This window comes from Falco cherrug, chromosome Z, assembly GCF_023634085.1.
Source record: "Falco cherrug isolate bFalChe1 chromosome Z, bFalChe1.pri, whole genome shotgun sequence".
Classification (NCBI taxonomy): domain Eukaryota; kingdom Metazoa; phylum Chordata; class Aves; order Falconiformes; family Falconidae; genus Falco; species Falco cherrug.
The window spans coordinates 15,661,122-15,679,096 of NC_073720.1; the positions used below are offsets into that span (position 1 = coordinate 15,661,122).

At 36.0% G+C, this 17,975-nt stretch overlaps 1 protein-coding gene across 2 annotated transcripts in view; it reads right to left on the bottom strand.

Moving 5' to 3' along the window:
• TTC33 (tetratricopeptide repeat domain 33) overlaps positions 1-17,975 on the bottom strand; it is a 48,363-nt gene that overhangs the window by 20,845 nt on the left and 9,543 nt on the right. The window lies entirely within an intron of this gene.

Consider the following 17,975-nt stretch of genomic DNA (forward strand, 5'->3'; position numbering starts at 1 on the left):
GAATGACTCTTCTAACCGCTTCCCTATTAAGACATACTCAACTGTTTCCGGGAACTGCTGTCTGTTGTTCTAACCAAGTGGATGCTAATGACTGCTGTACAACTGGCCTCAGATGAATTTAGAAGTCAACATAGGAAACTTATAGCAAAGCAATGACTTAAAAACTAGAGATCTTGAACTCAGTCCGGTTACCCTCCACTGTCAAAATCCTTAATCAGCCATAAAGAAATACAATCTGAACCCAACATGCCTTGCTGCAGCTGTAATTTAAAATTTCTTTTCAGTCTAAAAAGGCTGACATATAGGAGTTGCCCGCCTGCATTTCTGTACTGTAAAATTCTAAAGACATCTGAGTAACTTTGGTATCTAAATATAAGAAGGAAGTTGAAAGTAAACAGCTATACTGAAATCATCCAACTCAGAGAAAACATACGGTATCTTCATAATATCTTGCCCTTCCCTAAAAAACAGAACAGAAGAGCTGACCAAAACCAGTAAGTAGGTCTTTGTCTTAACAAAAATGTAAAACTTGGACGAATGCATACTAAGGTTCTGACCCATGCTGAAGAACTGTAACAGCATAATAAGACACAGTTAGAGGGGTGCAGTCTTTTCAGACTTAAAGGTGGCCTCAGATAACATTGATGAGCCTGTGGGGTGCCACACGTTCCCCGAATCTATTTCAAAATCCACTTTTGTTATGGAACTGTTTAGGAACTCCTGTATTTATATTGATTTCACTGCAAAGGTACAAAACCAGTTACCCTGGATAGATACACACACTGCAATTTTAATACAGTATATATAAAAGTAAACTAATTTGCACATGCACTTCATATGAAAACAGTTATCTTCCCCTACTCCCCATTCTTCCTTCCCTTTCCCTTCCCTGTTTTTCAGTCCTCTGGCTTGTATTATGTCTCCAAGTTTTTTAGAGCGGGCACATGAAGACTTCAGGAAGTTCTGAACTCACTGGGAATAGAAGAATAGATCTGAAAAGCAATGCAACTGAAATCAGTGTCTCACGATTCAGGTATTAGCAGCTTGTCAATGACACCAACAAGCACCATGTTTGAGTGCCGAGCAAAGGATGTTTCAATAAATTTTCACATTTCCTTAGAATTTACCCACCAGCTGCTTATTTGTCATCTCAGTTCATTCCTCATAGGCAGATGTGCACACTAAAGGAAAAATCACCACATTTTCTACAGATGTCAGTAGAAGCCTTAAGCTATCATGTAGTCAGCAAGAAATACTTTTTGAGTAAATTATAGTTTTGTTTAAGACTTAGTGAAGACATAGCACAATAAAATCTTTATGAATAAGGTAAGTCGTCAGCTCAATTAGATGTCCCGGCCACACAGCAAGATGTAATATTGTGACTGTAGCAAAACAATTTAGAAAAAAAGACTACTAAAACAGAGCAAATGCAGTAACAACATCAGTAACCAGAAAGGAACGAACACTGGCATTCTGCAAACAGAAAGATGTAAGATAGAAGTTGCATTCCAGACATCTTCATTTTTACTTACATGGAGGGGACATCATTGCTCAGCATCAATCTGAATGGGATAAAAACTCATAGGAAGAAGATGCTACCTCGGAAGGGAGTGCCAAATCTAAGAAAATATACCCCCAAATCTTGTTCTGCTGCCAATTTGTCAACTCTGCCAGAAGAATAAAGATGGGCCAGGGAAAAGAGGTCATCCATTCAGAGAAAGGTCATGCTACGTGTGCTCTGTGTATGAGTAGTAAGTTGCTCAACTCTGCCTGTGAGCCTCAGAAAGCATGATCCAAGACAAGTAATGACGGAATGCTGGAATCGCTTCCCAGGACTGAGAACAGAACAGAAGAGGGATGGAGAAGGAAGATTTGTCTGCAGGTACATGCTGAACCACCTGCTCAAAAAGACTGTCAGCTGACTACCAGTTTATAGTGTGGAGATAACCACATGGTTGTGAAATATTTATATTTTCAGTGCATGTATTTCCTTAACAAGAATATTTCCTTAAAAAGAAAATCTGATAAAACACGACTGTTCTATTCTTTTAAATACTCAGGAGAAAAGATGTTTCCATTGTTGTTTCAGGAAAAACTAAGGAGACTGTTCTTTTTAAAAGAAACTGAGCCATGTTGTTTGCTCTAGTAATGCAAATTTGGAAAAAATTCCTTTCTGTAAAGACAGTCCACTGATCAAAGAATTTTCTACCTCACTCTTTTAAAGGAAAAGATTATATGCTGTATTAAATATCAAACACCTCACCGAAAAAGTTGCCTGGGGATATAAGACAGAGTTGTGAAGTCAATGTTCCCATAACTGTCTTATGAAAACCATAGACCTTGGCTGACATAAGAAGTGAGGTAACACAGAGCCAGCGTGGTAAAATAAATAGTTATTTAAAAAAGGTAATTTTACTGTCTCTCAGTATCTGTTTTGGCCTGAACCATACAAGACCTTTATCACTGTAAGGAAGAACTAGTTTTCAAAAGGAAAACTTTAATATAATTAACGCAAATTTAATGAGCATTCTGTTTGCTATACCCACTTATTTCCTTAGCAAGTAAATAAACTCACATACAGTTGAGTGACTAGCAGTTAACAAGTCGGTATGCATCAGTAGAGCTGCAAAAACTGCCATGTCTTGGCTGGCAAAAGTCAAGTAATGAATTTTATCTTAATGCTGTTCCACTGAGGTCTATGTGGAACATATGCCTGATATGGAAAGACAGCACACATGCTCAGAACACATGCTATGGTTACAGCTGATGCACAGTAACACACATTTGAATCTTATGTCCCTTCAGAAAAAGGATATGAAATCTAGGACTTCAAAAATTAAAATAACTTACATCAAAAATAACATCTCAGAAGCAAGAACAAGACTCAAAAATCACAGATCCATCCACGGGTGATGCTATCGACCTTCTTCAGAAACCTCTGAAATTTACCAAAGTGGAGATTAATCCCAAGCACCAGTTGGCTGGGGGCCTACTGACTGGACAGCATCTTTGCAGATAAAAGACCTGGGAGTCCCAGGGGACAAGCAGTTAAGTATGATCCAGCAATGCATCATTGCGGCAGAGAAGGTCCACAGCACCCTGGGCTGCCTTAGCATCACCAGCACACAAACAGGTGACCTACCTCTGGTGAGACCATGTCTGGAGTGGTAGGTCCAGTTCTAGGCTGCCAAGTAAGACTGACACATGGACATATCCAGGTGAGTCCAGCAACATGCCACAAAGATGATTAGGGCTTGGAGCACCTGTCACATAAGGAGAGGCTGAGAAAGGTGGGACTATGCAGCCTGGAGAAGGGAAGGCTGAAGGGAGATCTTACCAAAGTGTAAAAATACCCAATTTGGAGGGGAGAGCAAGGAGTAAAGGAGATGCAGCCAGATTCTTCTCAGTCACGCCCAGTAACAGGACAAGAAGCAACAGGCACAAACTGAAGCACAGGGAATTCTGTTTAAACGTATCTCCATTGTAGGAGATACTCAAAACCTACCTGGATAACCTCCTGAGCAACTAGTTCTAGTTGACCGTACTTTGCAAAAGAGTTGGGAGTAGAAACTCTCCTAGGGTTCCTTAGGATTAGGTGATACTAAGACATCAGCAGTGTCAGTAATACATGATTTAAGGTATGATTGTCTCTTGGCTAAATGAAAACAAATTTTAAGCAAAATTTAATCTTACAACAAACAGACCCATTAATGTTCAGATGTCTGGGATTACTATAAAAACTTATCTAATGTAACCATAAAAAAGTCAGAATATTAATAATGGGCATATCTTGATTTTATAGAATATCAGATAAATATCTCCAGCAAAAGTAAAATCCTGATCTGTACCTACATTGCAAATAAGCATCTAAACTCCAGTAATAAAGAGCATTTTTTAAAAAAGACTGTCATATTTTAATGTATTGAATTACTATTTGTGAGTATAGATACAGTATACCTAATTTTATCTCCCCACCGTGATTTCAGTAAAATAGTACACCTCACTACAAAAAAATTATACAATTATAACCATAACTTAATTGTGATTTTCCCTTCTTTATTGCAATGCCATAAAAAATTATTAAATTATTGAGAACTGGATACATCTGGGATGGCTTCAGTGTAAAAGACTTGATGGATCTTGGCAATTCTTATTTAACAGCATATGAAGTCCCATAGCTCCCCTAAAGTACTAAAACTGCTCTCTTCAGACGTGCTACTGACCATCTGGGAGCTATACAGACTTGGCAAGTTTTACTACAGCTTGCTAAACTCTTGAAACAAACATCTCATGCTTACACTTTTTTCAACACCACTTCTGGGAAAACAGGATCTCTTGAACTCTTAAACAAAATCATTAAAACAAACACATATTTCCATTCAACATACTTAATTGGAGGCTTCTGAATAAAAAAAAAATACAAAAAAAACAAACGAACAACAACAAACACTAAACCCTGTTCAAGTCACATAGACATCAGTTTTTTGAATCATTCATAAATATATATATCTAAAAATAAAAAATGCTAAAAACCACCACTGCAGATCACACAGGATTTGGCATCCTGTAGCTTTATTCCAACAGGTTTGCCACAGTTGATGTTTCAGGAACAGATTGAGACAGGGCATGCTCAGAGTGAAACTGAAAATATCTGAAGATAACACTGAAGAGATAGGACAGTATCAAATTCAGACAGAATGAGACAGGCCTGCAGGAGGGAGGCAGAGCACAGAGTAGTACAGTGTCAGGAGAACGAATGAGGCAACCTAACTCCTGGGAATTCTTAAGAGACTTGGAGGGACACCTCTACAATCAGATGTTACAGGAGGATGAGGAAAAACAAGACAGAGCTAAGGAAGGGAAGTGGAAAACAACATTTCAAAAAAATTATGACTAATTGCCAAATACTCGTATCATGACTGGTCTGTGGCCACCAGAAACACCAGCTAGAACAATTTTAATCTACTGTAGGGTCAAATGAAAAGCAAAGCAGAAATTGATTAAAAGAACAGACTTCCCTTTTTAAGCCGGGAAATGATGCAAGGCTGGACTGTGGGAGAAAAGATTCAAAGAACAGGTCAAGGAGGAAGCTCAAAAGAACAAAGGAGAATGACAGTAACAAGGCTTATTTGTGTATAACAGCTTAGGAGTCCTCTAACCCATCTACGTTTTTACAGCAAAATACTTCCTCAGGTGGGGTGGGGAGGGAGGCATATGGCACTTTTATAAAGCATCTAGAAAAGAACAGTGTGCAAGAACAGGAGAAAGGAAATTGTTTCCTTAAGTGCGCACAGAAGATTCTTGTCCGTAGTGCCATAAAGCACACGTAATCTCACTGGTAGCCTTCACAAGATCATTAGGTCTTTAAACACGTGAAGTGCAACAGTAAATGTTTTTTTCTAAGTCTTAGCAGCTCTACAATTTATTTTTTTTTTTTATTGCAGACAATTGTGACACTATTGATGCATCATCATTACTGCAGCTCAGAAGTGCAGCTATTTTATGGTAAATAAAGGATCATACATTTATGTCATCCAATTGTGCAGGGATAAAGTTAAAACCAACTCTTTACTTTCTACTAAAACTTCCAACAATTTTATTTTAACAGGTTGATTCAGGTATGGCCACGCTAATCACCACAGGTAAAGTAGTGCACAACAATTCTTCAGTGGCACCTGACCATATACACAACCTTGCCCCACAGTAAAGAAAAACACAAACTTGCTGTAACTGCCTTTCAAGTAGATAACCTATATTGAATTGGCCTTGGGGTAAAAACCAGCATGCACATAGCTAATGCACATAATTTCAAAGCGTAAGTATTCATCAGAGTTACTGTTCTTGTACGTGTTAGACCCCTCAATACCAGGTCATTGGCACCTGGACACTAATAGCGCATATAGTGAAAAAAACTCTAATTTTTACAGCTGAATCTTCTCCTATGCAGCAAATGCAAAGTTCTGTTGCAAATAAATCAGCTGAATATACCACAAAATTAAATAGCAAATTTATTTAAATGTATTTAAATTTAATTTTAATTAAAATTAAATAACAAATATTTCAAAGAAACTTAACTGCCACAGAATAACAGATGGGGGATTGTGTTTCATCAGATACCAAAAGCAATTACCACCTATTATCATGTTAAACTACAACATCAAGATTTTAACATAAGTTCCACTCACCATTTTCTTAGGTTTTATTTCAGCCACACATGTAAATATGGGCAATTTTTATCATTGCATCTATCAGGTAAATACAGTTTTGAAGCTGCCTTTGTCAAAGAAAAGGTATGAAATCCAATACTGGAGAAAGATGATATTGTAACCAATACCCAGAGACGAAAGCCTCAAAATCAGGATTCTGATGCTGGTCCCTGACAGACATCCTCCCCAATGTGGAAATAACATTTAATTTCCTCACATACAACATGAAAAAGTAATCTCATAAGAAATCACTCACTACTACTTCAGTTACTTTACTGAGAGCCAAGAATGGAATATACTGCAGTAAATCATTTTAATGACAAGTGACAGGGGAGCTAATGCAACTGAGTACTAGATAATGATGGGAGAAAACAGTGCCTACACTTGACAGTCTGCCATAAGATGTCTTTCACAAATACATTTTATATTGAATTTAAGCTGAGGGCCCTGCTGCCTTTGACTTATTATAAAGTGGTAAGACTTTACAGTCTGGTGAATGACTGATTCAGGGTCCACCCCACCCAGATAGCACAGTTATCTGTAAGAAGACAAGAAAATTTGCAAAACAAATGCAATACCTCTGCCTGCTAATCGATTCTCTTGCTGCTAACTGAAGGCCTCTTTCGTACACTGGTGCTATCAGCATGGGTGATTTCAGTGTTTGTTCTTCAAGCATGAAATACTTACTTCAGCTCCAACTAACACAGAATCACACAGTGATGGGCAAGCACTGGTTGAAGCAAGACCAAAGCACACATTTTATCTTTTAGAAAAACATTTCTATTCAGGAAAAACTCAAACAAGTTTCATACCACTAAACAAAACATGCCAATCATGCAAAACTCTAGAAACTGAGTGGACTAGAGTTGTTTCTGGCCTTGTTGCAGAATCTCCCCGGACCTCGCACTTCATACTTTTCCTTGAAAATATGGTTTGATATAAAACTGTATGATATTACACAGAGGAATTTACTTACCTGCAGTAAGATTACAACATGAAGACTGTCAGAAGTTCAAATAAATACACTATTAATCACAAAGACTTCCTTATCTTTGCAACTGATCCCACAAAAATGCTCAAAAGGGTCAAAAGGTTAATTTTTATTATTTGTCATAGATTGAGAACTTTTCAGGGTAATTTTTAAGTGAAAACGGTTAATAGCACTAGTTCTCTTTACATGCTGTTAACTTAGACAACCAGGATATTATTCAGCAGAGGAACAGAAATGGAAGAATTTATTATGCTTCCTTCAATTAAGTGGTGGTTTTGCTGGTTTCATTTTGTCATGAAAACCAGAAGACTCTACTGTCTCTGAAAGCATACCTGATTAACTTTAGAAATATTAACACATAGACTACAGTGAGAAATACATAGATTTTAACCATTCAGAAGTTAAAAACTACAGTATGGATAAATGTTTGACTGTAAGGAGTCGTCAAAAGAAATAAGCTATTTCTACCTGTATCCTATTAACACAAAACTGTCAAGAAATTACAAAACAGAACATAAAGAGGTGTGTAAAATGAGAGATCTTAATTCATCAGTGTGCAATATTCGAGAACTTCTTCACAGACAGGCAAACCTTTTACCTGTATTTCTCCAATATCTATAGTTGCAACTTACACAACATACCTCTTTGTCTTAAACACATAACAGAACAATAATTTTTCTATTTAAAAAGGCAGTGCTAACAACAGAGTTGTTGATATGGAGGAGATAATGGTTATATTCACATATGCTTTAAGTGATATTAGAGAGCTTAAGAACAGAAATTGTCAAGACCTTCCCCACCACTAAGGAATATTCTCACACAAGAGAACATTTAGTATGTCATACAACTACTAAGTTCATTTAAGAGCACTAAAAAGAACAAATATGAATGCTTTCATGTTCAACATTAGTGTCAGGTAAGACAACTGGTAAAAAAGAAAAGGAACCCTCTAGGAACTGCTTTGCAACCATCTATAAACACATAGAGTACTCTGCTAAATCCCAGACTTGTAATTTAACATAATTAAAATTGGGTATTAATTGTCATTTTACAGATGAGAACTCTGTAGGAAGCCAAAATAAACAGTGACAAACAGAAGCAGGCCTGAGGTTTACACACAGAAATTCAAATCAAAAAAGAAATAAAAGTTTTATTACTCCTGAGCCTGACGTTTCATTATTAAGCAGTAAGAAGAGACCTTCATAATCTTACAGGCTTCAAAAGAGTAGTAATTGTATAGTTTCAGTAAAAGCAATTCACTATTTTAATATCCTAAACAGAATCTGCATATTAATATAAATAAAGTATCAGATATCGCAATAGGAATATTTTAAGTATTCACAGAGAAGTAAAGTATTTTATGCTGAAATGAAGTTTTAAATACAACACTTTAATTCCTAAAAATAATTTCAACAGTAGTTTCTCAGAAAACAGCATCAAGAAAAACATAGAAGAAAAACGGTTATGCCGCATTTGAACCAAACTTCAGGTCATATTCTGGCCTTGAGGGTTATTTGTTCAGATAGCCTTTAGAAACACAGTAGTAAAGCTAGAATGCTAGGTACCATCTATTTTCTTCTTAGTAGAGTATACATTTAATCCTTTTAACCTTTTAAGTATTTAACCACAGATGGCTGAAGCTCTGTCTCTCTTACCGGGGATCCTACTGGTTCTCAGAAATCAGCCATAGAAACTAGGGCAAGAAGTCAAAAGCTGTCAACAGCGCCAAAAAAAAAAAGCATGGAAAAAAGTTTCTGTGATTTAGATACCAGTAGTCCTCTATCTTTCTCAAAATTACTTACTGCCAAAAAATGATGCTCAAGAGTAGGGTATTAACAGGGCAAAACATTTTTGGGAGATGACACAAAAAGCAACAGTCTGTTCACATTCTGAGTCGTTCGTTTGATCTAGTTGACATACTCTTGCTGTCTGTATTAAATAATCTAATTCCCCTTCATTTTCTTTCCCTCTATTACTTCTGGCCTCTTTTCAATGTCTGCTGATGTCAGCATCACAGAGTAATAATGACAAATTACAAATACAAACAAAGAGAGATAAAGACAGAGGAAACATGTCATTCTCTATGGCATTTTGAGACTTAAAGGGCAATTTCATTTATTTTTCATTAAATACATTAAGTAGGCAGATACCCTATAAACCTCCCCACATAGCAGAAATGATTAGGAAGTATTGATGTAAAACAACTATAAGGCACTAGAGCAAGGTACTAGTCAGCAAAAAACATCAAGTCTCCTGAAATAAGTGACGTAGAGATGTGTAACAAACACTATGATCTAATTACAAGGATGTAATATAGACATGTACAGATTGTGTAGACACTGGCTGTCACCATCCAGAACTAAAGGAATGTATCATGCACTTCCAAATCCCAAGATGACTAGTACGCAAATCATAGACATAAAAGTGGCACAAAGAGTGGGAACTCTTACTATCAGCACTGCAGAGCCAAGGAGTCATAAGCTTCAGTGTCACTAGGCAAAAATACTCTATAAACGGGCAGACAAGGCAAGTTTGTGCTCCAGTTTCCATGACAGAGCTAGTTAGTCACTTATAATGCTGTTGTTTCTACTGATAAGCAGCCCTAAAAGAAACAGTAAATTCAGATCCATCATCTGTGCTGACAGTGTCACTTTGCATACACGTAACAGTACCTATTGAAAGAGAGTAACACCAAAACTGTTTGAACTATACCCTTCAACTTTTCCCGTAGCACAGCATGAGATGCAAAATAAAATATTTAAGATTCAACAGACGATTAATATTTCAGATGTTTTTATCTACATTAATTTCTGGATAGGAATACTTGAGGCATTTAGTCTGCAGTATCCTATCCTTCTGAATCCCAGTTTCTAAAATTAATTCTTCCTTTTATTTTATGACTCAAATCCTACACTCTACCTAGCAGGGAACGTCCACAAAGAATATTTTGAGTTCTGGAAGAACACCCTATCCATTATACTACCCATACATTTACAACACACTTTCAGAGAAGTAAACAGGACAACAGAAACTAGTTTGTTGCAATAATGCACACAGCTGTAATCTAGAAGATTCCTTCCTCCAGAGACGAAGGAAAAAAAAAAAAAAAAAAAAGGAAGTAATCAAAGCTTGATAGCTTCAGTGTTGCATCTGGGAAAAGGATCCATCCTTGCTACCATCCACAAACTAACACCACCAATGAATTTTCTTTAGACTGAGAAAAATATTCATGTTGGGTTTTTTCCCAGTTTTGCTCAATATTTAAAACTTCACTCTCTCCATCATATCTGATAATAAATTAAGATGATCAAAACTAAGTAAAACTTGGGCACCCTCACAATCAGGTAAAATATATTCAAAACCTATAAATTACCCAGAAAAAAAAGCCAGGTTAAAGATTTCTCTCATACTTATCTAATTTACATAAAACTTCCTTGGGTTTTATGACAGCAATCTACTGTGTAAAATAATTAGCACATTTAAATATTTATTATTCTAATTTTCATATTCATTTCTTTCATTCTGTATGTCAACAAGACTTGTAAATTTTTTTGCAGTATTGCCTGGAATTTCTTTCTCATTTTGAATTCCACAAAAGAAATCAACTACTTAAAAAATAACTTCTGAAACCTCGTTCATTCAATTCCACCCACAAGACAGAAGTACTGGATTTCTGCCACATTTTTGAAAGGCAATACAAAATGTCTTAATATCAAGTTGTAGAGCCATTCTAAGAGAATCCTCAAAAGTCATTCTTCACTCTCCTCACCTCAGTCTACTCTCTTGCCCCTGCTCTGCACCAGTATAAAAGCATTTGCTTCTTAAACCAAGTCAACAGTCTAATCCAGGTTATGACCTGTCCAAACATTAGTTTGTTTTAAAACACCATGGAGCTCCCTAGTGTAATTCTCCATCTGGCTGCATGAACACAAAGGAAAGCTTTATTTAGGCAGAAATGACACTGCTATATTATAATGGTTTCACATGATGGTTAAACTCAAGCATGTGTTTGGATGTTGGAACAGTTCACAATCTTTACTAAGTAAGACAAATGCGTTAGTCATGAAACTGAATTCATTGCTTCAAAAATGGCATCTTTAGCAAGTACTTCTTACGACCCTCACACCAAGAGCGCTACAGATTTTTCAGTTTGGCAGAGAAAAAGATGGTATAAGCAAGGGCTGACTAAAACAAATTTTGTTTTCTATATTGGAACATTTTTATTTCAATCTCAACATGTGATCCCACCCCCCAGACTGCTTTGTAGAAACCTCTTCTTTATTAAGCCCCTATTTAAATCCTTTTTGAAGTCTCAATAAATATTAATCAAATTCAGATCAAAAATGCTCTTTGAAGATTGAAAGTTGAAATACTTCACTGGAATACAGTTCTATTTTAGAACGTGCAATACTTCAAGTAATATGACTAGGAACATAAGTTATGTGTGAGAAATACCAGGAAAGGTTAACCTTCTGACAAATAGAAAAGTTTCAATGACAAACTATATTAAATACAACTAAAACCACCTACATCAACAGCCAAATTACTGCGGGTGAATTTACCATCACCACAAGAGCCAATTGTCAGGAAAGCTTGTATTAAACAAGCCTACAGCTTCCTACAGAAAAGTCTAGGCTGCAGAACTCCTTTCAGTACATTTATGTTATTTAACAGGTGTCTTCCATTTTATACAGCAAAATAGGATTGTGGAGCTAGCTGAATACAAACCATCACGCGTCACCAACATCTCTTATCCAAAGGGCCTAGTTAAAAAAAATAAAACCTAAAAAAAATGAACTGTATTTTGTCTTAACTGTCATTTCTCAGTTTTTGCAGAAGACAAAATGCTTAAGCCATGGTCTACTACATTAGATTTCTATTACCAGCTGACAGGCCAAAGAAAACACAAGCAATGTTTTTTAAGGTTTCCTACTTAGTTGCTAGAGCCAGTAAAGCTTCAGACTAGCAGGAAAACATAGAATCACTTAGGTTGGAAAAGACCAAGTCTATCACCAAGTCAAGTTCAACCATTAACCTGTCCAATGGCAGCCTGTAAAAGCAACCAGTTTAAAGTGACTTAAAAATAGCAAAACTTCTTCATGGAAACAAAATTCCCATGATTGCTTTTCAGAGAGTAAGAAAGAGGGGAGGAATGCACTATATGGTATGAGTGTACCAAGCACCATCCAGAGGTATAAAGGCATGGTTCTTTGTCTACAACCTTTGACTTACGGCATTTAAACACTGTATTAGAAAACCGAGCATATTATAAATGCTGTGATTCTTCTCTTGAGATTGGGATGTATGTACTGGTCACCTACGTGACTGTAGTAAGAAAAATGTACAATGTTTAGCACCTATTTCCTATGTGTCACATGGTTTACCAAAGATACTTGGCAATATATGTTAACAACTGTGTCATGTTATGACTCTCTCTGCACCCAGCCCTCATAAAAAAAAAGTGTACTTCATTTATAAAAAAAGTGTACTCCTAAAATTAGAGAAAATAACCACTCTGCATATAACACATTAGCACAGCCCCTTATGAACTGAGAGTAATTTGTTCAAGGTCCAGCAATGGAGAGAATTAAGACTCATTCTGAAGGAGATTAACATTTTAAAAGTGTAAAAACTAAAACATATGCAAGTGAAAATACATTCACAGACATCCATTTCAAATTATAAGTGCAATATAGTAACAGTAACACACAGGCAATAACTAGACAGTAATAGCACATAAATGAAGGAACCTGTCTCCATTCCCCTTGCTGTCTTGCCACTTACTCCAATATACATTTTCCTGCCTATTCTGGCAAAAACATTTGTAAACCATATCAGAGCCAGCAACCCAAAAGAGGCTACTTTCCAGCTAGGCTTCCTCAGCAGTCCAGTGACAAACTGGCACTCTGAGTTGGCTCCCTGCAGGGTAAAACATGGGACCATTGCAAAGGGGTGGAAATGAGAGGGCAGGAGAGCTGGGTCACACTGACCCTGACTGAAATCAGCTCAACCAGTGATGGAACTGCAATCTTTTGACCAGCTATTTGATTTGCCAACAACCAAAGCTAGGTAGCATGTATAGCAGCCCTTTCTTTCAATTAACTCAGCCCTGATATAACTAAAAATTATCTATAAAATTACTAAATAGCTAATTCATATGTAAATAAATGAACAGGACAAAAAGAAGTAAAGTCCATCCATCAGAAATTAATTTTTTTATTAATTTAACGACCACACATTAGTGTACAGGATCCTTACAAGTAATTTTTCTTGAGGTAGTACATTATGTTCTGAAGTCAACTCAAACAATTAGCAGTCCTATAACATCAAGTAAAACAAAAAAAAAGAGAATGTACAACTCTATTTTCCCCACCTGCTATTTGAACTAGTCCTTCCAAAGACCTAACTGAACAAGATGTTGTTCTTAAAGGGTTTTTATTCTCAGCCTTTACTGTCAAGCATCCTTCTCAGTTTAAGGATACTTTCATGATATGCCATAAGATTTGGAGGACACCATTCAGGGAACTATAAAACATTTTGACATACATACAGAAACCAAGATATTTGTAACAAAACACATTGTTGTATCTTAATTCTTTACAAAACTCCTGAAGCAAAATCTGACAGGCAATTACGATCCCTTAAAATCAGCACATTTAAATTTTGAAAGATACAGGCATCAACATGTTCAATGAGGCTAATGCAAGGGATACTGAATTACTGTTTCAAAATTAAATTCCCTGAACCATAAAGATACTTGAAACAAAGGGAATGGAGGCAAATATTGGGTTCGTCTGCAACAATAGCTAGGCTTTGTTTAAAAACAAATGGACAAAGGTATTAAATCAGGAAACTGCAGGCTTTGTTCCCTGCAGCTTTCTCTATAAAGAAAAATATTATTATGAAAAAATAATTTCTAAATACAAAGGTTTTATTATTTAAGTAAAAGCAACCAGGTATATTTAACAGTAGAACTGGATGATAAACAAAACATCAAAACTGTAACTTTAAAAAAATTTAATACAATCGTATTTTACACTATCCACATCACAATATATAATGTCATTTAATAAAGGGAATCCTGGGCACTGTGACAGTGGAAAAGGCCCCAGGTTTTATTTGTAAAAACTGCTTAGATTATCTATGTAAATTACTAGCTATTGCTAGTACTATACTATGTATATAAATAATAGAATTTTCTATATTTACAAGCTGCATTATTAGAAAGTCTTAGTGAAGTTATGGGGAAAATCTCCTAGATCAAGTCAGAAACATGTTCTTGTAACTTGCTAGATAGACTTGCATTAAAGTATTTACACGAATCTCTAGCTGTCATCTACCAGTACAGACCTGCTAGCAGAAACCAGGTTTCTGCAGGATGGCAAAAGTGCTGGTTTGCTGCCACCATGTCTACTATTTTAGAAGATGGTTCCTGTCCCAGCCAGTTTATAACAGTAATTTGCAGCAAGAGAAAGGGAATGAAGACAGTTTCAGAGATGAATGCTAAAACTAAACAAGCCAAATATGAGAGAAAATCACAGTGGAGCATTTCATCTCAACACAACACCCAGGAGAAATGAAAATGCACCTGGGCATTTTGCTTATTATCCCTCATATGCAGCAAAAGGTTGAAAGTATTGTTGAGGAAAAATCTCTCAAAGGCTGCATGGCATACAGACATCAGATCCAAAGGAAATCACAGACTGTCAAAAGAATGAAATAAAAAAAAAAAAAAAGAAAAGAGTTAATTACCTGTGTATAATTCACAAGGCTAGAAAAATGCCAGAACATGTGCTTTCATTTATTTTTTTAAATTAACTTTTCAAGCACAGCTATAATGAGTGACAAAATTTAAATGTAAAATATTGTCATGTGACAAAAATCAAAATAATAAAATATCAGTATTTATATATTTATAGTATTTATTTATAGTTCATATGGTTTATAGTTCCTTATAGGTCTTCAAATAGTACTACAGAGTTATTCTGGGATTAGATGCAAATATTCTATTTGGTCATAAAAGTGCTAGGAATTAAACAGAAGCAACAGAAGCAGCTAGCAATATAAAAATTTAGAAACTATCAATTCCTGCCCTACTGATTACTAAGAAGAAAATCCAAATTTTTTCTAAACTAAATGTAAAGTACTCATCATTTTCCAGAAACTTCACTTCATCTACCACTATCAATCACCTTTAGAAGGATAGAAGAAAGTACTTGTCAGGCACGACTCCTCTACATCGGGATATTAAAAAATACATATAAATTAATATACACTGACTGAACTTCTACTTAAGAATCGGTATTTTACCCATGCTTCTCTAGTTCCTCTACATATTTAAATAAGGGGTTTTTTTAAGTAAACAAGACACATTTTTGAAGAGTTAATTAAAAAAAAAACCACTACATAGCATACATCCAGTGAATACAACAGCTTTTCACTTCACAAGTTCTCTTAAGTTCTATTTCATGCATAGAAGGAATAGACCCTCTAAACTGAAATCCAAAGACAGATAACACATAAATTATCCCTCATCTCCAATCAGGTCTCATCAGTTAGGTCCCATTGATCCCACCTAAGTTTAGGTACCTAACCTCAAGCACTTAGAGGAAGACCTCAGTCACCCTGTAGCCTTGCAGGCTGCTCCTGCACTGGCACACTCACAGTGCCAGGGAATGTTCCAGACACCGGCACCCGAGCAGCATTACTCTGTGTCTTACAGGGTGGTCCTTGGCATAGCTGGGGGCAGGCAGCACTCTCCCAGTTTGTCCATAGCCACCCTGTTCAGGAAGGCAAAAGTGCCACAAAACAGTTCAGATACATAATGTATCTATAGCGTCACCAGCTAGCAACAGCAACCTCCAAGTTGCAATTTAAGCTCTTAAGTGAGCTGAATTAAGTTGATACCTTTCTCCTTACATTGTGAAAAGTCCTTGAATAAGTACAGACCTTGAATAAGTACAGATTCATATCTTGGCTAACTCCATTAAGTGCCTAAAGTCACACAGGATCATATATAGGCATCACTTAAACCATGTTTTCTACTTAAGGAAAATACAAATACACATATAGATGCTTCTATACTCTACAGTTGTTCCATGAATACTCCATTTTTTATTTATAAATATATACCTACATAAATATGCACACATTCAAACACAGATGGATACTACATTGTTACAATTCAATATCCTCAAGTAACAATAATTCAAACAAAAAGACTCTCAAAATTATTAAACTATGTACAGTTTAAACACAATCCCTTTTGCACACACTAAGAAAAATCTGCACTAAATTAGTAACAATTTCAAAACTGATCTCCCGCTTTGCCAAATAATAACCAGTTGTTGGAAAATAATGTTTGCCAGAACCAAAGGGAAATAGCTAAATTAAAGATAAATTGCAATTTAAACAAAAGCAACTACTGAAAACATTCTTCAAAGAACTTCCTCCCCAATGCGAGAGGACAACTAGATGCATTACCAGGAAGCAACAACTCTACCAGTAAGTAAGGAAAAACAGTAATAAATAAAGCTAGCAACAAAAATTAAATTAAAGATTAAAATTAGCATGTTACTTCAAACAGCAGTTTATGGGAGGGTGGTTAAACACTGTAAAACACTCTCTGCACCTTTTTTTTTTATTACTATTCCTGCAGAAATGTTATGAGGCCTGCAAAACAAACCATGTGTTCTGACAAATAAGAGAGAAGCTGCAACATGTGCTTTTCCCAAAAAATGGAGGTAAGAAGTCCATACTTGTTCAAAGTCTCTTCTGTTTCAGCTCATGTGTCCTAACACTTGAGTAACAGTTCATACACCCTTAGACTAATTTTAGTGAGCATATCATGTGCAAGGCATTCTCAATAAGCTAACAGCAAGGAAGTTATATATACGCACACAATAGACAGGAATGCTAAACACTGAAAAACATGTAAAAGTGATTAGACATTTTGACTAGAAATCATTACCCTATATGTACTATAGAATTTCACTTACAGTGGTAAGCCTTCCTATTTTCTCTGCATTTTTGCATGACTGAAAACACTCCACCTAATCAAAGCTAGCAATTATGAATTTTTTTTAATCTCAGTTTTATTTGGAGAACACTGGTATTGGTCATTGACTTTGAAAGAGTAAGCACTATATGGAATTGCTACTTACACCTGGCATGCAAATTATACCCAAGACTGATACCAAATAGTTATTTTCAGCCTGCAAGGAACAGTAGGATTAAGTACTCACTACATACTCCTAGTTTCATCATAAACATTTTCTAGTGATTTTGCCTATACTTAATTCCAAAATCCAACTGTGTAAGGCGTTCAGATCACTGCTATGGAAGAGTCAACATTCCCAATGCAATATACTAGTAGTCTAACAGAATTTTAGACTTTTGTAGGAGCCAGAAACAAAAGCTGAATTCATATACTGCCAGATTATCTACTGAATCAATCCTTCTAATTTTCTAACTGTTGAGATATGTATTTGCTTTAAATAAGGTCAGATATCAGGCCAAGATGTTAAGAAGGCAAAGACTGCCCGTTTTTTTTCCAATCTCTCTGTACCCAAAGCATTCCACCAAAGATATATGGACTAGTGAAACAAAATGAAAAATAAAGAAGTTTCCCATCCATCGAGAAAGGTTCCACACCAATGAACTGTACGGTCAAATCCAAGTCTGAGCATCTACCTTCTGTATTCCAACTGTGTCTGTAGTTTTAATGGTATGCAACTACAGAATGGCCAAGACTGGAATGAACCCCTAGAGATCACCTA